The following is a 22,591-nucleotide window of genomic DNA, read 5'->3' on the forward strand; positions in this document are numbered from 1 at the left end:
GCCATCTTTGCCTGTTGTGGGCAGTGTTTGGTCCCTGGCCTGGATGTGGTGAGTTTTAACGGGGTGTGCTCTGGTCTGCTTATGAAGTGAGACCTGTGGCCACTGCTGCCTGGACCAGGGTGCCATAAAACTTGCATGTTGCGAAATGTGGTATGAGCAGGGTTTTGGGCTGGTCTTCTGGGGTGGGGGTCTTGCTGCTCTGGGACTGAGGCAAGTGTGACTGAGAGGCGTGGTTCCACTGGAGCATGGGAGTGGGGCTTGGTGTAAGCAAATTAAGTAGTGAGTTTCAGCACTACAATTGTTTCCACAGGTGGTCCTATGCTTATGATGAGGAGGGGGTGGTACAGAAATGGCACTGGGCATTCTGTTGTTCTCAGAAGGGTCTCTCCATGAATATCTTTGGGATATGCTCCAAGATGAGTGAATAATTTCCCACTGTGTGCCTCAGGTGCACTTCAGATTGCTGTTTCCATGCCATATATGAATGGGTTGTTTGCCTGCTTTCTCTCCAAGAGTAGCACAGTGCTCTCTAGGCTTGATTGCAACTAAGCCCATTCACCTTTAAAACTCCAAGTTTTAAGCCCTAATTATTGTAAGAATGCATGAAATTTGGCTCTTCTCATTTTCCATGTCAATTGCTATCAGGATTCATTTTCTCTTGTGGGTTCCCGTGTATTAGTCTTTCTCTCACCCCTTTTCATGACCATGGCTCCCTCCCCACTGCAGTGACTATGATCCATTTCTCCCAAGCCTTATCTCTGCATGTCCTACCTTCTTTGATATGGCCTCTTCTCTACTTTAGTTGTAGAGTTTGTTCTGCCAGTCTTCAGGTCAATTTCTGGGGTATTTTGAATGATCTGATAGTTACCTCGTTGTATTTGTGGGATAAGGCAAGCCTGGGGTCTTCATACTCCTCCCCCATTTTCCAACCTCAACATATAACTTTTGACCATTGGTAGGGTTTCCTTTATTCTATAGTTTATAAGAAAAATAGTTGTTGATTGTAAACAAACTCAAACTCCAACTCCTATTTATGAGGATAGAACTTTCTCATTTGTCCCAAAGTCTTCTTTAAAAATAATTATATATTGGGGCACTGAGTGGCTCAGTTGAGGGAACATCCAACTCTTGATTTTGGCTCAGGTCATGATCTCATGGTGTGAGATCAAGCCCCATGTTGGGCTCTGCAATGAACATGGAGCCTGTTTGGGATTCTCTCTCCCACTCTCTGAGTCCCTCCCCTGCTTGTTCTTTCTCTCTCAAAGTAATCATCAACAAATAACAAATACTTATTAATTAAAGTAAATAAAATGTCGCTATGTCACATAGTCTTCTTTTTAACTTTCAGGTGGTGCTAAAGAAAATTTCAGTCCAAACATTATTCAGTTCCTCACTGTGCATCAGTTGCTTATTGCTTACCATGTCTCATAATAATATTAATTGAAAAAAAACAGATTTTTTAAAACATATTACAGATTCAGAGTTTTTTTTTAATGTAGAAATACTCCTTAACTTTGTTCCCAGGACAGCTTGCTTTCTTCCACTTTTGGTTCTTGCCATCGGTAGGAGGGCATCTTTGCCATACTCTCTTGTTTAGTTGCCAATTCCTTGTCATAAGGTCTGTAAATGCAGGGTGAGAATTATATCCCAAGTCCATGGACCCTGAATCTATCATTACTCCAACGTACCAAATGACTTACTTGCATTATCATAAGAATGAAAATAACAAACTAATCCCCACTTAAAAAAAAGAAAAAAATCTTTCATATAGAAATGGGAGTTCACTAAGTACATCCTTGATTTAAAATAATGGCCAGCACTTATTTCTTTGCCATTAGAGTTCTTTATTAATTGTACCAGGCTTTAAAAATTGAGATTTTAATTCTTAAAGAACTTCTATAGTAGTAACTTCGGAAAAAGGTATTTGGGGCATATATTAACTTGTGTTATAATAGAACAAACTTGTTCTGACTTAGGATTTTGTTTTACTGTCCCAGGTAAAGTTAAGTTGAAACTCTAGATTTAGTACTATTTAAAAACTGCAGTGCAAGTTACAGATTATTTCAGAGCTGCTTTTCAAAACTATCATTGAATCCAATGGGTAATTTCTTCAAGGCCAAATATATAAAAATTAGTTAACAATCACAATGTGATAATGGCTTTTCTCTCTAGGAACAGATATAGGAAAGTATAGCTCATTTCAAGACTTTGGAGTTTCTATCCTCCCAGCAGGACAATTTTTTGCAAAGTTTATAAATATTCTAAGCCTTTCTCAATATTTGTCATTGGTTAATAAATTATGCTGGTTAATATCATATCTAATAAAATATTTATTATAAACATCAGGAGGCATGGTTTCAGCTAAGACTTTAGTTAAAAAAAATCTATGGGTCAGTAGCTTGATATATTCTCTTTAATCAAAAAGAATAATGAATTGAGTCACACACAGTAGGACACAGGTTGAAAACCTGCAGTGAAACTATCTTAATTTGTTCTACTCCCATGCTATTAACTTAATTACCATACAATTTAAAGTTAATAATAAATACAGTTTAAATGAGATCAGACTAAAGTGTGAGCAATTATGCCCAAAACTTTAATATAAGACACAATGAGTTTTATCAATTAATTTCAATTCTATTTGACTTCCCCTGAAACCCTCAAATTGAAATAGATTAAATCTCAAATTAAAGAGAATAGAATTTTTGATAGAGTCACAATAAGATGATAATGTAAATCAGCCCCTGTCTTTTTGCCACATTATAGTCTTTTGGAATAGAAATTCCTAGCACAGTTTGAATTGCAGGTCATACAATATTACAGCAATGTATTAGCAGAGTAGTGGTAAGATTTGTTCCCTGGATGATAAAGTTTTAGGCCCTTATTTACACTTCCGAATACCCAGATTTACCTTCGTCTTTTTTTTTTTTTTTAATTTGAATTCCAGTTGGTTAACACACAGTGTAATATTAGTTTCAGGTGTACAATTTAGTGATTCAGCAATTAATTATATACAACACCCAGTGCTCATCATAACAAGTGCCTTCCTTAATCTCCATCACCTGTTTAACCGCTACCCCCGCCCCCCAACTTCTTGTGGTAACCATTAGTTTGTTCTCTAGCTAAGATTCTGTTTCTTGTTTTGCCTCTTTCCCCACCCTGTGATTGATTGCTTTGTTTCTTAAATTCTACATATGAGTGAAATCATATAGTATTTGTCTTCCTCTGACTGACTTCTTTTACTTAGCATGATACTCTCTAGCTCCTTCTATGTCATTGCAAATGGCAAGATTTCATTATTTTTTATGGCTAATATATTACTCCTTTATATATCATTTGGACCTTTTCCGTAATTTGGCTATTATAGATAATCCCAGCTTTGTCTTTTGTATATCTCACTTTTTTAAAATAATTAACCATCATAAATGTTTGTTTATTTTGAGGGAGAGGAGAAAATGCAAGCAGGGAGAAACAGAGAGTGGGAGAGAGAGAATCCCAAACAGGCTCCCTTCTGTCATTGCAGAGCCCCATGCAGGGTTCCAGCTCACAAACTGTGAGATCATGACCTGAGCCAAAATCAAGAGTTGGATGCTTAACTGACTGAGCCATCCAAGTGCCCCTGTATATCTCACTTTAACTGAAAACTTTGTTTTATTCCACAGAATAACTGTACTTAAGAATATGTATGAACATGCCCAGCATTTTTAATATGAGAACAACTGTTAGAAGTAAAATTACAAGATGTGTTGTTTTTTTTTTAATGGACATCAGCAAATAAATATGAGTTCATTTGTGTTTCCTTCTTACAGAGTAAGACCATTTCATTTAATTATCTCAATCTGAAAATATGTCGAACTCTTAAGAATCACATGAAAAAAGCATCCTGACACATTTTTAAGTGAAACGATTGGAGTTAATGTAACAATTTGAAAATGTACATATAACTTATTGAGACCCAGATACGGGAATTTAAAACCTTTGGGGAAAGTACCTTGAAATGAAGTTTCCCCGTCATAATTACTAGCTGCTTAATTTTCAGAAATATTAAGATGACTGCCTTCCTGACATTTACATAACAAACATTTTGATTTAGTAGTTTGATATACAACATTTATTTTTAAGTCATTATCCCAACATCTACTACTAGCAAACAAATCCATGAAGAGTATAGTAAGCTCTGAAAGACCAACTAGTAAATGTGGCACATAAAAACAAACCAATTAAAAAAAGAGAATGTCAAACAAGGAAAGAGAATGTCAAATAGCTAATGAGCATTAGCTATTTAGTAATCAATTTCCTTTCAATGATAATGGTTTTGAAAATTTTAGAAGTTGAAAATCAGCAACTGTAAATGAACCAGTCTTGTATACAGTTAGTTAATGGAACACAAGTGTTTCTTTCTCTCTGAACTAGAAAAAAAGGATTGCTCTTCCATGGCAACTCTATTAGTCTTCTAGTATCATGTAAATTACCACAGATTTAGAGGTTAAACAGCAACACCCGTTCATTGTATCACATTTTCAGTAGGTTAAAAAGTCCAGGAATAGCATTGCTCAGGGTCTTAGGGAGCTGACATCAGGCGTCACTAGGTTGTGTTGTCATCTGGAGCTTGGGGCCCTCTTTCAAGCATATTCAGGTTTTAGACAGAAGTCAGCTTCTCTTAAGGGTCATCTCTGTTTTCTTGCTGGTTACAGAGCAGAAGTCCCTCTCATTTCCAAGTGGCCACTCTCTGGTCCTGGTCCTGTCAAAACTTGACAGTTTACTTCTACAAGGCCAGCAGGACAATCTCTCTCACACTTTTAATGTCTTCCTTCAGAAAGATGGTTCCTTTTAAGAGCTCACCTAATTAGGTCCTATCTACCCACAATAACTTTCCTTTTGATAACCTCAAAGTCAACTAATTTAGGACCTTCACTGCATTGCAAAATTGTTTTCATTTTTGTCCTCTAACATACTTTAATCATGGGAGTGAAATCTGTCCTATTCCTTCCCCTACCCACATAGAAGGAGAAGGGATTATATATCAGGATTTATACTTCAGGAGGAAAGGGTCTGGGGGACCATCTCAGAATTCTCCCTACTACAGAAATCTATGGTATTCGTAACGTAAAATTTTGCAAATTCATGAAACACTAGAGCTTGAACTATCCTCATTCTTATGGTTAGAAAAAAAATGTTTTTGAAAGATGGAGTGACTGCATTATTTTCTGTTTTGCATGCCAGGTGTTTAAAGATTTCTTTTTAAGAGCAAAATTTAAAAACTGATGGATTTTTGTCTGTTTCTAGGTATGTAGAAATAGTAGTAACAAGTTTGCCCAGGATAACAAAGTTAATAGTAGAACTAGGATTGCCCCCGTATCTGATACCATCAGTGCTGAGTGTTTCATTGTTTCTCTTGCTGTGTGAACAGATAACTTTATAACATATTTTCCACATCTAGTGAGTTCGTCATTTTCCCTTTATTTTGTTAATGCAGCTGGCTTTATTGATTTTCAACTTTTGCTCACCTTGCATTTATTCTTTGTGGCATCTTTGAAGATTTTCTTTGTATTTTTGGTTTTCAACTATTTGCTCAGATTTTTATCCATGGATTTCTTTTTATTCATCCCCCTTGATGTCTGCCAAGTTCCTAGAATCTATTGATTGATTCCTTTCATCAGTTATGGAAAATTCCAAGCTGTTATCTTTTAAAAAGATGACTTATATTCTCACTCTTCTCTTTCCCTGAATCCTATTAAAGGTATTTTAGATTTTCGTAGTGTATTTTCTACATCTCTTACCTTTGTCTTCCATTTCCCAGTTACTTGCTTGTGCATTTAAGGTTTTCCCTTAACCTACTTCACGTTCACTAATTTCTTTCAGCATATCACAACTGCTAATAAGTGTTTCCAGTGAGTGCACGGCTATGTTAGATTTACATAAAATACATCTTCATTGTACAGATTGATGACGTTTGCAATATTTATACATTAAGGTAAAATTCACACACAAAATATTTTCATCATCCCAGAAAATATTCACATGCTCTTCTAGTCCATCCTCATTTCCGTAGTCAGATTTCTAGCCTCATGCATTAGTTTTGCTTCTTTTTGAATATTATATCAAGTGAATAAAACAGTAAACACTTTTTTCCCTTTTTATTTTCCTCAAAAGAGTTTTTGTGCTTCATCCTTGCTGTTGCATCAACATTAGTTCATTCTTTATTATTATTATTATTATTATTGCTAAATAGTATATCTTTGTATGACTATGCCTCAACTTATCCGGTCTCTTGGTCTATAGGCATTTGGTTTATAGGAATTTTCCTTCTTTGTTTCTAATATTTAAGGCTGTTTTTCTTTTGCTTGCCTTCTTGCACCCAAATGCTTATCTGTTTATATGCCTATAAACCTATAATGCCATTATAAAAGGTTGCCTATGAATATGTTCAAGTCATGTTGTGTATATACAGGTCTTCATTTCTCTTGTATAAAATATCTATTGTCAGATTACTAGGTTATAGAGTAAGTACATGGTTAATTTTAGAAGAAACCATTTTTCCAAAGTAATTCTAACATTTTACAATTCCTCCAATAATATGTGAAAATTCTAGTTTCTACACATCCTTCCCAACATTTGGTATTACCATTTTTTGTCATTCTAGTTGGTGTGAAGTAATATATCCTCATGATGGTATCAATTTGCACTTCACAGATCAGGAAATGTGTTGAGCAATTTTTCATGTTTGGGCACTCATATCTTTTTCTGTGTATGGTTTATTCAAATAATTTGTCTATTTTGTCAATTAGGCTTTATTTTCTTACTATAAAATTATAAAAGTTCTTTACATATTCTAGGTATAAGTTCTTTATCATACATAAGCATTAAAACTACTTTTTGTCCTCTTGTAATGTAACTTGCCTTTTAGTTTCTGAAACAGTGTCTCTTGATTAGCAATAATATATCATTTTGATTAAGTCTAGTTTGTTTTCATGGTAATTGATTATAGGTGATATATAAGAATTTTTTTTCTTTCCGGAGATTTCAAAAATACTGTAAAGTTTCATCCAGAAGTTTTATATTTAATTTAGGATTTTACATATAGAACTATAATGTATCTCAAATTAATGACTGGGTTTTTTTTCCTGCTTACGTTGATTCCTGTAATTCTTGATAATGATATTTATCTGCGTCTACTTTACTTTCACCCATGTTTTGTAGAGATCTAAAATCACATTTCATTTCTTATAATTTTGATGGTTTTTATCCTATTTAAAAAGGTATTTATCTTATTTTCCAATTGTTTGCAGTTACTTATAAAAATGTGGATGATTGTTGAAGTTGACCTTCCATGAACAAAATTGTTGACTTCATTTGTAGTTTGCATAGTTTTCTTTTTTTCATATTTCCATTGATTTGTTGTTGCTAGGCCTAGGGGAGATGTTTTCAACATAAGTATAATATTAATTGTATGATTTCTAAAGTCATAAAATTATATTACAAGCAAATGTAATATATTCATTGACTCAGCAAATCTGTCAACATTTAATACACAGTAGATTCAGAGACAGAAAAGGCTTCATCCTCAGAGTTTATAGATAATATAAGAGCAGAGATGGGAGCACAGATAATAACAAGTGATTACACAACTATGTTAGAAGGAATTACTAGTGTAAAGAGTAATTGAGTAGTTTTTTTCCAATTACATTACAGCTTGGTTTTATTAAGAGTCTTATTTCCTTTTTACTGAAGTATTGTCCTTGGCGTATGTGCAATATGAATCAGTCTTTTCTATCTCTGTATCCGACTTGTATGTTTAATGAATAAATGAGTTATAGAGTGATTGTATGAATGACTGAATAATTTCTTTTGCTTAAGAAACAATTTTATGACATAAGAAATATTTATTTTCAGGAAATAAAGGTTTCCAAAGGAATGGAAATTATTCTATCTGAAAAAGCATTACTAGTCACTCATCCTTTACAGAATACTTAGTTTGTACCATCATTCACATTTCATTAGTTTTGCACATGTGTACTTACCAGAGTCTGGGTTCTTTGAGGTTTGAAACTAGACAATGCTAGTAAAATAGTGGATATTGCATAAATGCATGTTTCGTGAATGAGTGGATTAAAAACTAGACATTGTTGATCCACTGAGCAAAATGTTCAAGAAATTCTACATTGTATTATACTTAGATACCAGCAATTTGGTATTTGTCAGGTTTGCTCTATTATGTCAAGATTTCATTTCATGGTAAAAATGGAACTTTATAGTGTGCATGTCAGAGAACATTATTTTCTATTTGATAAGGACACTGCTTGAATTTAGAGACAATAACTTTTCTTTCTATTAATGCCATCATTCCATCAAGAGCCTAAGGCACTGACATATATTACAAAACAATAGGTCACAGAGAAAAGCACTTTAAAATTTTCCATATAAATTCATAAGTTAAATTGATTTATACCCATAAGTGACAACTTGTTGCAGAATTTAGATGGATGTGTTCACAAGGCAATAGTTAAATACTGAAAGCTGTGCCTATGTGCTTAACATCCATGCAATGGCATACTGTTCATGAAGATGTTATGAAGGAGAGCATGGCTGTATAACCAAACATTCAAATATCCAAATATTAAGGTTCTACTAAAAATAAAACTCTGGATTGAAAAAAAAATTCATGAATTTGTTGAGGGCACTAAGAATGACATCACAGTATCATACATTCATCAACAGTTTCTGGACATTTAAAAATAAATAGAAATCAAATTCAACATATAAATAATATAGTTTGAGTTTCTTTAAAACAAGCTGTGTCACTAATTTTTTGAAATCTTTTGTTTCTTCTTTAATCCAATATTTTCTCATGTATCCAGAATAAGTTTTTGGATTAAATTTCCATATTAATGTTAATTCATATTTTCTCTTATATTGAAAATGATCCATCATGAATGAACATTTAGAGCATCAGGATTTAGTCACACCTAACTGTAACTTCAATCTGAAATGTAGTCAGTCCTCAATTTTAATTTTTCCCACTGGAGTTAATGATTTGAATATTGCCCCTTATTTGCAGGTCTATGCTCTCTTTGGAATATTATTGCTGAACAGAATGTTTCAAATATTATCCTTTTTTTAAAATAAAAGCTTTTATAAAAGCCATATTTACAATCACAAACCCAATGATACAAGAATATTAAGAGACAATAAAAAGACATTGATAACTGAAATAGAATCAGTCATCTTTTACTAAAAGTTAAAGGTCTGGAAAAACTGTACTGGTGATTCATTTAAGTATAAACCGTAATAGTTTCAGCTTCATGGTAAAAGATTATGACTGAAATATGGTCATTACTGATAGTTATTCAGGACTGTTAGAAAGAGAACTACAGAATGTTTTAGGCAACCGAGGTTAAATCATATGAAATTAATAATATTTTATTTTTAAAATTGAATAACAAAGCAATTTCATATGTCTCAAAACTAAAATTATTTGGTACTCTGACAGTTTGTTTTTTTTTTTGCTTTGGTAACTGATTTATGATAAGCTATATCAACCTCTAAATATTAATGAGATCACATTAATATTTATCACTGCATTAAATATTTCCCATGAATAAAACTGCTCAGTCACCAATCTCTGAGGTTCTTCTCAAATGGAGAGGTTCTATGCCAAATGTTGGGGAGAAAGTGGATTTTTATACATTCCTCATGCGAGTAGAAATTTAAGACTCTTAGTAACAACAACAACAAAAAAAAAGACATTTGGCATTTTCACATAAAGTTAAGCATTTACATGTCCTAAAACCCAGCAATTCCACTCACTCCCAGATATATGCTCAAGGAAAACTCTTGCCCAGGTTTTAAGATAACATGATTAAAAAAAAGGTTAATAGCAAAATATTTGAATGACCTCAAATGCACATTGACAGGAGAATGGTTTACTAAACTGTGATATATTTGCAATGAAATATTCTAAGGGAGTAAAAATATATATGGCAACATGCAACAGTATTGATGAAATGGCAATATACACTTGAATGAAAAGACCTCCCTAATATTACATAGAATGATATTCCTTAACAAAGTTCAAATTTTTAGTAAAAGTTAAAGTAAGTAAAGTGATAAAATCGAACATAAAAAAGCAGGGGAACATTGAACACAAGATTCAGGATGATGGATGTAAGATGTTTTCAGTTGTCCAGGTTTTGTCTTCATTCGCCTCATGGATGTTGTATTATTATATATAATTGAATACATAAATGAGGGCTTCCTGTGAACAGATCATGAGAGTGTGTCATAAAACAAACATTGCAATTAATCCACTTCAGTAAATATGTGGTCCAAAATAAAATAAATGAGTAATAAAGTAAAACCTCTGGGAGTCAAATAATATTTGCCCTTGACAAATGAGAAAACCAAAACACAGCCAAGTTTATTAAGGTATTATTAGATGTACCTGTTACACATTCCTCCTTAGAAAAAGAGTGCATGATGGCATATTTGACAGATGACATGAAATCCTGCCCCCTACAGCATATCTAATCTGTCATCGAGGCAGGAAACAAAAATGTGTATCATTAGAGAATTTCTGAATGCAGGCTTTGTTTTCAGAATGTTTCCTGACCTTGATGAGCCAGTTGCATGTAGAGGACGTGTGAGCGCACCATCACAGCTCCAGCCTTGTTGGCCTTGCTCTGCTCTGCCTTCTACCTTGTATGCTCTTCTCAAAGGTTCTCCTAGATTTTCCTTGATGAATTCTGGTGTGTACCACATCCACCTTAAGAAGGTCTAACTGATCTTGCTAAACAAGGTAGCAAATCACCCCACTCCTAACTTGTTAGTATTCATCCCGTGGCTCTATTTTCTGTTTTGCAACTCCCTGTTTTCTTTTAACAAAGTTTTATTTTATTTGAAAAAAAAGTTTATGCATTTTAGAGAAAGAGAGAGAGAGAGGGACAACAGGGGAGGAGCAAAGAGAGTGAGAGAGAGAATTCCCAGCAGGCTCCATGGTCTCCGCACAGAGCCACACAGGGAGGTGGTGGGTGGGGGGCTTGATCCCACAAAGGTGACATCATGACCTGAGTCGGAATCAAGTGTCTGATACATAACTGACTGAACCACCCAGGCACCCCTTAATAAATTTCTTCAATTGCATGCTTTATCACCTATTTATGTAATTGTTCAATTGTATATATTTTTTTCTTCTTTAACCTTATTACTCCTTAATATATAAATAACTTTATATTATTTATCTTTGGAGGTAGTACCATTCTACTTAGGTTGGCTATACTTTGAAATTGGAACAGAAGTCATTTTTTTAAGGTACTTTTTAAAGTTTTTTTTTAATTCATTTTGAGGGTCGGGGGGAGAGAAAGAGGGCGTGTGTGAGAGCATGTGAGTGAGCATATGAGCCAGGGAGGGGAAGAGAGGGAGAGACAGAATTCTAAGCAGGCTCCTCACTGTCAGTGCAGAGCGCACGCAGGACTCCATTTCAAGAACTATGAGATCATGACCTGAGATGAGATCAAGAGTTGAATGCTTAACCAACTGAGCCACCCGGGTGCCCCTTAAATTACTTTTTAAGTCATTCCTTTTATTTACATACAGTCATGGGAACACAAATTGGGACTCTACATCTTTAGTTCTCTGATGAAAAGTTTATATACTGAGGAATTCCAGCCAGGGAAACTTTATACTTTATACTTAAATATTTAGCAGGGAAGACTTCATCATTGTTTTCCTCAAGTGCATCTGCATAGTAATTTCCAGATTTTGAGAACGTTGCCTTGCCCACACACCATATCATAAAATTGCTATTTTCAGAAGCATCAAGAGACATAGATGACCCTACAAATAGATTTTATGTTGTTTATCAGTTTGGGGCAAATATGAACTAGAAATGTAACCATTTTTCCTGGAAACTAAGATACTTCAAAGATTGTTCTCCTGTTTTACCCTTTTCTCAAAACCTTTCTTACCAAATTCAGTGCACTGCAGGAACTCATTCAAATATTTTATGCTGACTTGAATTTAGCTTTGTGTGTTGTTTCATTAGGAGCAATAATGAGGCTTGAATAATGACACTTGCTAATGGAATAAAAATACTATGGAACAACAACAGCAGGTTCCTCCATCCCTCACTCCTGATGGGGCAACAAATGTGACTTTAAAGTTTTAACACACAGGAGGATATCATACATGTATTGGGTCAGGTTTCTGCTGTGCTGTTTCTATTATTGCTAATCACAGCTTGCTGTTCAAACTACATTTTATCTGATCAGCATTTTCTCATAATATAAATTGACTAAAATATAACAGCTGAAGAGTGTACAGTCTAGACTATAGGACACAAAATATACAATTCATAGCAATGCTAAAAAGGACTCTGACTTGTGTATCTGAGTTCTAGTTCCTCTTGAATACTTGTTTAAAGAACTAAGGAGACTTTGCTCACATTAATCTGTCAATTATAGCTTATATTTGTACAATCGGTTACCTGTTTAGTCTCTTTTGCAAGAAACCTTGATTAGACTTCATTCTAGACAAAAAGTCATATCAAGGAGCAGAATTTTGAGTTGGAAATAAATTGTTTTTTCTTTATTTTTTTTACATTTCTTTTCTTAATATTAATTTTTAAATTTAAATTCCAGTTGACATAGTGTTAAATTAGTTTCAGGTGTACAATATAGTGATACAACAATTCCATAAATCACACAGTGCTCATCATTATAAGTGCACTCCTCAATCTCCGTCATCTATTTCACCCATCTCCCAACACCCTCCCCTCTGGTAAACAGTTTGTTCTCTATAATTAAGAGTCTGTTTCTTGTCTCTTGTTTTTCCTTTGCTCATTTGTTTTGTTTCTTAAATTCTAAATGAGTAAAAATCATGATATTTGACTTTCTCTGACTGATTTCACTTTGCATTATACTCTCTAGATCCATCCATGTTCTTGCAAATGGCAAAATGTTATTCTTTTTTTAGGGCTGAATAACATCCGTTTATGTATACACACACACACACATATAATGTATATAAACCTATGTACATATATATAATTATGGTGCATATACATACCAAAATTTCTTTATCCATTCATAAATCGATGGACACTTGGGCTGCTTCCATATCTTGGCTATTGTAAATTACACTGTTATAAACATAGGGGTGCATGTTTCCCTTTGAATTAGTGTTTTTTGTATTCTTTGGGTAAATACACTGTAGGGCAATTGCTGGATAATAATGTAGATCTGTTTTAACTTTTGGAGGAAACTTTATACTGTTTTCTAGAGTAGCTGCCCTAGTTTGCATTCCCACTCATAGTGCAAGAGGGTTGCTTTTTCTCAACATCCTTACCAACATCTGTGGTTTGTTGTATTTTTTATTTTAGCCATTCTAACAAGGGTGAGGTGATATCTCATTGTACTTTTGATTTTCATTTCCCTAATGGTAAGTGATAATGAACATATTTTCACGTGTCTGTTGGCCATCTGGATGTCTTCTTTGGAAAAATGTCTGTTCATGTCTTCTGCCCTTTTGTAAATGAATTACTTGTTTTTTGGGTGTTGAGTTTTATGTTTATATATTTTAGATACTAATCCTCTTGGTTATGTCATTTGCAAATATCTTCTCCCATTCTGTAAGTTGCCTTTTAGTTTTGTTGATTGCTTCTTTCTGCTATGCAAAAGTTTTTTATCTTGATGTAGTCTCAATGGTTTATTTTTACTTTTGTTTCCATTGCATCAGGAGACATATGTAGAAAAACGTTGCTACAGCTGATGTCAAAGAGGTCACTGCCTATGTTCTCTTCTAGGATTTTTACGGTTTTACATTTAGGTCTTCCATACATTTTGAATTTATTTTTTGAATGGTGTAGAAAGTGGTCCAGTTTCATTCTTTTGCATAGTGCTGTCTAGTTTTCCCAGCTCCCCTTGAAGAGCCTGTTCTTTTCCAACTGGATGTTCTTTCCTACTTTGTAAAAGATCAAATGACCATATAGTTGCAGGTTTATTTCTGGGTTTTCTATTCTGTCCTATTGATCTAGTAGTCCACTTTTGTGCCAGAACCACACTGTTTTGATTACTGTAGCTTTGTAATATAACTTAAAGTCTGGAATTGTGATGCCTCCAGCTTTGCTTTTCCTTTTCAAGATTTCTTTGGCTATTTGGGGTCTTTTGTGGTTCCATACAAACTTAGGATTGTTTGTTCTAGCTCTAAGAGAAATGCTGGTGGTATTTCGATAGGGATTGCATTAAACGTGTAGATTGTTGGGAAGTATAGATGTTTTAACTATATTTGTTCTTCCAATCCATGAGCATTAAATGTCTTGATTTCTTTGTGACATCTTCAGTTTCTTTCATCAGTGTTTTATAGTTTTCAAAGTAAAAGTCCTTCACCTCTTTAGTTAGATTTATTCCTAGGTATCCTACTATTTGGGATATAATTGTAATGGGATTGATTCCTTAATTTCTCATCCTGTTGTTTCATAATTGGTGTATAGAAATGCAACAGAATTTTGTATGATGATTTTATTTCTTGTGACTTTACTTAATTTGTTTATCAGTTCTAGCAGCTTTTTGGTAGAATCTTTTGGGTTTTAAATATATATAGCATCTCATGTCATCTGCAAATAGTGAAAGTTTTACTTCTTCCTTACCAATGTAGACACCTCTTCTTTCTTTTTGATGTCTGATGGCTGTGACTGGGACTTCCAGAACTATGTTGAATGAAAGCAGTGGTAGTGGACATCCTTTTCTTGTGCCTGACCTTAGGGACAAAACTCTGTTTTCCCCTATCAAGGATGATGATACCTGCGGGTTTTTAATATATGACTTTTATTATGTTGAGGCATTTCCCTCTAAACCTACTTTGAGGAAGGTTTTATCATAAATGAATCTTGTACCTTGTCAAATATTTTTTTTCTGCATCTATTGAAATGATCATATGGTCCTTATCCTTTCTCTTATTGATGTGATGTATCATATTGATTGATTTGTGAATATTGAACCACTCTTGCAACCCAGGAACATATCCCCCTTGATCATGATGAATGATTTTTTTTTTATGTATTGTTGTATTTGGTTTGATAGTATTTTGTTCAAGATTTTTGCATCCATGTTCATCAGGGATATTGGCCTGCATTTCTGTTTTTAAGTGGTATTTTTATCTGGTTTTGGTGTCAGGGTAATGCTGGACTGATAGAATGAATTTGGAAGTATTCCTTCCTTTTCTATTTCTTGGAATAGCTTGAGAATAGGTATTAATTCTTCTTTAAATGTTTGATAGCATTTGTGAAGCCCTCTGGCCCTGGACTTTTGTTTGTTGGGAGGTTTTTGATTACTGATTCCGTTTCTTTCCTGGTTTTTGGTCTGTTCAAATTTACTTTTTCTTCCTGTTTTATTTTGGCTGTTTATATGTTTCTAGGAATTTATCTATGTCTTCTAGGTTGTCCAATTTATGGACATACAGTTTTTCATAATATTTTCTTATAATTTGTATTTTGGTGGTATTGGTTATTTCTCTTCTCTCATTTGTGATTTTATTTGTGTGCTATCTATTTTTTTTCTTGATAAGTGTAGCTAGAGGTTTATAAATTTTACTGATTTTATTTTCTCCCCAAAGGACCAGCTCCTGGTTTCATTGATTTTTTTTTTTTAGTTTCTTTATCATTTATTTCTGCTCTAATCTTTATTATTTCCTTCCTTCTGCTGCTTTTAGGCTTTGTTCTTTTTCTAGCTCCTTTTGGGGTAAGGTTGGTTGTGCATTTGAGATTTTTCTTTCTTCTTAAGGTAGTCCTGTATTGCTGCAAACTTACCTCTTATACCTGCTTTTGCTTAATCCAGAAGATTTTGGACTGCTGTATTATTTTCATTTGTTTCTGTGTAGTTTTTATTTCTTTACTACCTGGTTGGCCATTCATTGTTTAGTATCATGTTATTTAACCTCCCATGTATTTGTGGTCGTCCAGATTCTTCTTCTGGTTAAATTCTAGTTTCATAGCATCGTGGTCAGACAAGATGCCTGGTATGACTTTGGTCTTCTTAAATTAGTTGAGACTTGTTTTGTGGGATGATATGTGATCTACTCTGGAGAATGTTCTGTGTGAACTATAAAGAATGTGTATTCTGTTGTTTTAGGATGGATTTGTCTGAATATGTTTCTTGAATCCATCTGTTCCAGTATGTCATTCAAAGTCATTATTTCCTTGTTTAGATGATCTCCCCATGTAAGTGGAGAGCATATAATCCAATAATAGAGGAGATTACTGATTAGTTCCTTTTATGTTATTAACTGTTTTATGTATTTGAGTGCTCCATGTTAGGTGAATAAATATGTACAATTGTTATATCTTCTTACTGGATTGTCCCTTTATTATTGCATAGTGTTCTTTTTTGTCTTTTGTTTCAGTCTTTGTTTTAAATCTGTTTTTTTCTTCTTTTAAAAATTTATTTCCATTTTTAAAACTTTTAGAAGTTTTAGAGAGAAAGAGTTAGATGCTAGCTACAAGAGACTCATTTTAATCTATAAATACCTATAGATTGAAAGTGAGAGAATGGAGAAACATCATGTAAATTATGTCAAAAAAAAGCTGTGGTAACTATGTATATCAGATAAAATAGACTTTAGTGGCACCTGGTTGGTTTAGTTGGTTGAGCGATCCTTGTCTATCTTTTTCATGATTGGCTGATTTTCTTTAGTGCTCTATTTTGATTTCTTTCTCTTCTTTGCATATTTATTAGTGATTTTTGATATATGGTTACGATTAAGTTTGTATATCTTTTGCATATAGCAGTCTATATTAAGTTGATGGTTGCATTGAACTCATTCTTTCCCCCGCCCCCACATTTTAGGCATATGTTTTTATATTTTACATCCTGTTAAAGGTTTCCTACCTTTATCCTTTTTCTTTTGTCCCTCCTTTCTACTAAGTTCTCTTTAATATTTCTTGCAGTGCTGGTTTAGTGGTCATGAATTCCCTACTTTTTGTCTGGGAAACTCTATCTCTACTTCTACTCTGAATGATAGTCTTGCTGGATAGACTATTCTTTGCTGCATACTTTTCCCACTCAGCACTTTGAATGTCATATCCCACTCCTTTCTGGCTTGGAATGTTTCCACAGAAAAATTTCCTGTAGACTTGTGGGTTTTCCCTTATATGTTGCTGTCTTCTTTTTTCTTGCTGCTTTAAATTTTTTTTTCTTTATTACTATATTTTGTCAATGTAATCACAATATGTCTAGGTTTGGATATGCTTTTGTTGATTTTGATGGGATTTCCCTGTGCCTCCTGGATCTGGTTATCTGTTCCCTTCCCCAGATTAGGGGTGTTTTCAGCTATTATGTCTTCAAACAAATATTGCCCCTTTTCTTTCTCTCCTTCTTCCAGAATTCCTATATTGTTATTATGTCTGATGGAGTCACTGAGCTCCCTATGTCTATTCTTATTTTGCATAATTCTTTTTTCTCTCTTTTGTTCATCTTGAATACTTCCAATTACTCATTAGGTTACTAATTTTTTCCTCTGATTCTTCTGTCCTGCTGTTCATTCTATCAAGTGTGCTTCTCATTTCATTTATTGAGCCTTTGTCTGTTATTCCTTATCTCTGTGTTAAGACTCATATCTTCCACTCTTCTCAAGTCCAGTGAGTATCCTTATGATCATTACTTTAAATCCTCTATCAGGCATATTACATATGCCTGTTTCACCTAGATTTCTAGTTGTGGATAAATTTCTCATTTGGTCAAGGTCTCTGTTCCTGTGTCTGTGTTAGGAAAGTCCACTACATCTCCTGTTCTTCTGGGAAATGGCCTTATGAAGAAGAGGTCCTGTAGTGCCCTGCCATGTAGTATCCCCAGTTAACCAGTGCCTGATGTTTCTAGGAGTGTCTCCAGCATGTGCTGTGTATGCTCTGCTGTTCTGTGCTGCCTCCTTTATCCTTCAGGCCAGTTGTCTGCAGAGATTCTTTCTGCCTGTTGTGGGCAATATTTTGTCCCTGGCCTGAATGTGGTGAACTTTAATGGCTGTGTTCTGGCTTGGTTGCTAAATAAGACCTGTTGTCACTATTTCCTGAACTGAGGAGCTGCAAAACTCTTATGTTGGGAGATGTAGTGTGAGCAGGAGTTTGGCTCACTCCCCTAGAGGAAGGATTTGCCACATTGGGTTTCAGTTAAGTGACTGGAGAGAGGTGGTTCTACCAGAACATGATGGGCAGGCTTTGGTGGAAGCAAGTTAGGTAGTGAGTGTGGGCACTGCACAGCCACAGGTGGCTTTGTGGTGTGAGGGAAAGAAATGGTGCTTGACAGTTCCTTTGTTTCCAGAAAGGTCTCTCCATGAAGGCTGTCTTTCTGGGATGGCCTCTGAGATGAGCAAATAATCTCCCCACTGTGTGTTTCAAGTACTATTCTGATTGCTGTTCCCATGCTATATGTCCGTATGCTGTTGCCTGCTTTCTCTCCAAGAGCAGCACAATGACCTCTGGGCTCTATCCAGAAAATCTGGATGACCTTTAAAACTCCTGGCTTTAAGCCCTCCTGGTTTCAAGAACTCATGAATTTCATCCCCTCATGCTTTATATGCCAATTGCTATGGGGATTCATTTTCCTTCTATGCTAATCTGTCTCTCACCCTTCTTTGTGACTGTGGCTCCGTCCCCACTGCAGATGCCATGATCCATTTCTCTCCCAAGAAATGTCTCCTCATTTTCTACCTTCTTAGATGTGGCCTCTTTTCTACCTTTAGTTGTAGAGTTTGTTCTACTGGTGTTCATGTCAATTTCTGGGGAGGTTAGGATGATTTGATAGCTATCTAGTTGTGTTTGTGGGACAGGGCAGGTCTAAGGTCCTTGAACTTCACCACTGTGTCCAACTGTCGAGCTGGAAATAAATTTAAATGATTTAATTTAATTCTATTTATATAGTAGGAACCTATATAAGTTTCATTTTCAAAGGGGAATTATCTGTAGAAGTAACCTTATGTGACTAGAAAATGTATTTTCACTTCAATCAAACACATGTGTGGTCAAAGCCAACTAAGATATATTACATATTGTGAAGTTTAACACCCCACTAAGATCTTCACAGGAATAATTTAATTATAACATTTTGTGATCATTATATCTTAGCCCATTCCATGTTTCTGTTCTTTCTCATACTCTTGGATAAATACCAAATAAATGGCATACTTTAAGGAAAGAAATATGGAAAAACTTGACTGATTTCAGATTATGTGTGGAATATTGAAATCACTTCAGGGTAATTTAAATAAGGTAATAAAATAAGGGTAATAAAATAAGTATGTCAGCAATTTAATTGGACTCAGGTTGAATAGATTTTCTCTAAAAGTTTGTTAGTCTGTATTACTAACAATGGGCTTGTGCTGTCCCATTCCTTTTACTCCTTTAAAAAGAGAACTTACCAATGAACAACAGTGGATAGTGACTACCAGGTCCTATATAGAAGTATAGTACATTATACTTCTGGCTTTTGTTTTGTCTCTATGCTTTATTGGAGAGGTAAGTTTCACACAGGTTTTATTTATTTTTTAAATACTTATTTATTTTGAATGAAAGAGTGTGAACAGGAGATGGGCATAGAGATAGGGAGAGAGAGAATCCCAAGCAGGTTTCTTGCTGCTCGTGCAGAGCCTGACACAGGGCTGGATCTCACAAACTGAGATCATCGCCTGAAGTGAAATCAAGAGTCAGACGCTTAACCAACTGAACCACCCAGGTACCCCCACACAGGTTCTAAAACATCATCAGACATCCTGATACTTTGAGGGTCTCTGACAAGCCATGGCAAGTTACAGTTAGACCATATTTTTAGGTATATGTATATTGCCATTAGAAGAATGCCACGTATGTGCTTACCTTTAAAGCAATGTATAGACACCAAGGCTCTAGGTATTAATAAGCACAAAATTTAGCAATGGCATTATTTGAACATACCTTAAGCAAAACTATGCATGCATGCACACACACATATATGTGTGTGTCTATAGATATAGATAATATATACAGTGTATGTACACATTTGCTGACTAAAGCAGTACATAAATACAAAGCAAATGGATAAACAGGGGTGCTGCTAGTGATTGGCAATGGGACTATGTCTCAACCCAATTAAGAAAAATGCTGGGAAACTTTTAGTAAAGGGATAATTACAATTATGGAAGAAACAGAAAAATTGTGACATACTGTCACACAGGCATGTCTGAGAAGCGTAAAGCCACAGGAGATAATAGTGGGCTATGTCAAGAGGACAAGGGTTTCATTCAAATAGCTCTAGGTTTAAATCCTGACTAAGCCATTTATGTAGATTTTTTTTATTTTTTTTTTTGTTTGTTTTGGGAGAGTGCAAGTTGGAGACGGACAGAAAGGGGACAGAGGATCCGAAGTGGGCTCCATGCTGACAGGCTGACAGCAGGGAGCTTGATGTGGGGCTTGAACTCACAAACCTGAGATCATGACCTGAGCCAAATTCAGATGCTCAATGGACTAAGCCACTCAGGTGCCCCCAGATAGACATTTCTGACAATTTTCCAAGAGTTTTGAACCATGGTGTCGGTCTTAGCTTGAGCTGCCAGAACAAAATACCATAGAGTGCATGGCTTAAACAACAAATAAATTTCACATGGTTCTGGGGCTAGGAAGTCTAAGATTAAGGTGCTAGTTGATTTGGAGCTGTTGAGGGCTCTCTTCCTGGTTTATAGCTGTCTCTGTGTCCTTACATGATTCTCCTTAAATGTGTGCATGTGGGGAGTGTGGGAGAAAGGGAGATCTCTTCCCCTTCTTATAAGAACACTAAAGCCATCATGAGAGTCCCACCCTACCTAATTAACTCTAATTACCTCTCAAAGCCCCATCTCCAAATACTGTCATACTGCAGGTCAGATTTCAGCATATGAATTTGGTTGGTGAGAAGATAGAATCAGTTTGTAACCGTATATTCTGAAAACAGCATAAAACAGACTTCGTTTGGATTTGTGAAGATTAGACTTTAGTAAGCTTTGTAGTGGTGCAGTGGCAGTGTTGTAATTTGTGAGCATGGAGTGAGGGAGTCAACAACTGATCCAAATAAACTGCCTCCTATTATCTGAGGTTCCAGGGCAAGAACTCTAAATTTCCAGTGGACTGTGCTGGAATGGTAGAAGAAACTTACAAAAGAGAAACTGATAAATGGTTTTGGGTTATTAGCCCATCTGTTTTGAGGATATGTGAGAGTTAGATAGAAAATAGAGGGTGCAGTTAAGGAGACAAACAGAATTACATTTTCAAACGTGTAGAAGTGTTGTGACATTTCTCATTCTTAAAATGAGAAAAGTTTTATAAGGACTACTATCAAAGCTTCCTATATACATCCCCAGGTATTGTGGACCACAGAAGTGAGTCTGAAATACATCCAAGAAATACAAAGGTAAAGAATATCTGCTTGGGCAGAACTGATAGCAGGGCAAAGGTACATGTTTCCTTTGGGTCAGGTGTGGGCCACAAGAGAATTTTGTAGGTTCTGAATGGGCTGAACCCAACTAGACTAGGATTGAGAAGACTTTACAAGTATCCTGTTAGAGCCAAAGCTGAATTAGGGTGGGTGTGGTGTGAAAGATCAGGTTGAGTATTCCTCAATAACAAGGTAGTTATAGTTGGGACTTGCCAGGGTGGGAGGGGATATTCTCAGGGAAACACAGAGAAAAACATTGTGAGAAAGAGGTTAGCATTGAACATCTGTCAAGTTAAGGTCAATAGCATATAAAAATAGAATTGGTTGCACTTCTCACCCCAAATCACCTCTTTTTTGGTTGAACTGAACTTTTGATGGGGACTGTGACACCAGAAGATAAAACTAAGGAATGAAGGAGAATGAGCATAGAAGGAATAAGCAGATATTTTCTTCTCACCAAGTGCAGTTTCTAGACCTCATGTAGCATTCCATGGGAGAAGGAAAGAAGCTGTAATATAATTGAGGTTCAGAGTTCTGATTTTTATACTAACTTGTGATTTCATCTCATTAAATGGAACTATTTGGGGCTTGGGAAATACCTGAGGACCAGCGTATGAATTTATCCCAGAAGCACAGAGAACCAGGCTAATGAGTCAATTTGAAGGTACTGGGGGAAAAAAACATTGCTTTACGATTTGTGTATGAAGACCAATATATTTAATAAAATGGTTACATTACTATATGGTTATTAATATTAATACTTCTATATTAAGCAGTTTATAGTGTGCTAACATTTTTATAATTTCAGGAAATGTTATGTACTTAAGAAAATTTTCCCATTTTGTAAAATTAAAATGAACATTTTTAAGGTTTTGGCTTATAAGCATATTGTGATAGTTCTATTTATATACTAATTTGAGCCTACTGCCTCCATTCCCAAAAATTAAGTATAATTATCTCTGTGCACATCTTCACGAACTTTAAATAATATACTATAAAGGATCCAAAAAACACAGATTCCATGAACTATCTAATCTTCTACTGAGCTTTGAGATGCACAGAAGTTGATGTGTAATTCTCTGAGTTTCAGTTGTATTTGGCATTTCTGATGCTGCTCAAGAACAAACCCCTCACAGGAATATTGGTTATTAAAGAAATTTTCCCAATAT

The 22,591-nt window shown here is 35.0% G+C and overlaps 1 long non-coding RNA gene across 2 annotated transcripts in view; it reads right to left on the bottom strand.

Annotated features, from left to right (window-relative positions):
- Positions 1-1,518: 1,518 nt before the first annotated feature.
- Positions 1,519-22,591, bottom strand: part of LOC122230504 — a 41,819-nt gene continuing 20,746 nt past the window's right edge. Inside the window, exons 4-5 of one of the 2 annotated variants that reach the window (XR_006207494.1) lie at positions 18,692-18,857; positions 1,519-1,620 (exon numbers count right to left, since the gene is read on the bottom strand). This is a non-coding gene — a long non-coding RNA (uncharacterized LOC122230504). Of the gene's footprint in view, positions 1,621-9,986; positions 10,256-18,691; positions 18,858-22,591 lie in introns of those variants that run through there. The other variant, XR_006207495.1, reaches the window with a different exon arrangement.

This window comes from Panthera tigris, chromosome C2 (assembly GCF_018350195.1).
Source record: "Panthera tigris isolate Pti1 chromosome C2, P.tigris_Pti1_mat1.1, whole genome shotgun sequence".
Classification (NCBI taxonomy): domain Eukaryota; kingdom Metazoa; phylum Chordata; class Mammalia; order Carnivora; family Felidae; genus Panthera; species Panthera tigris.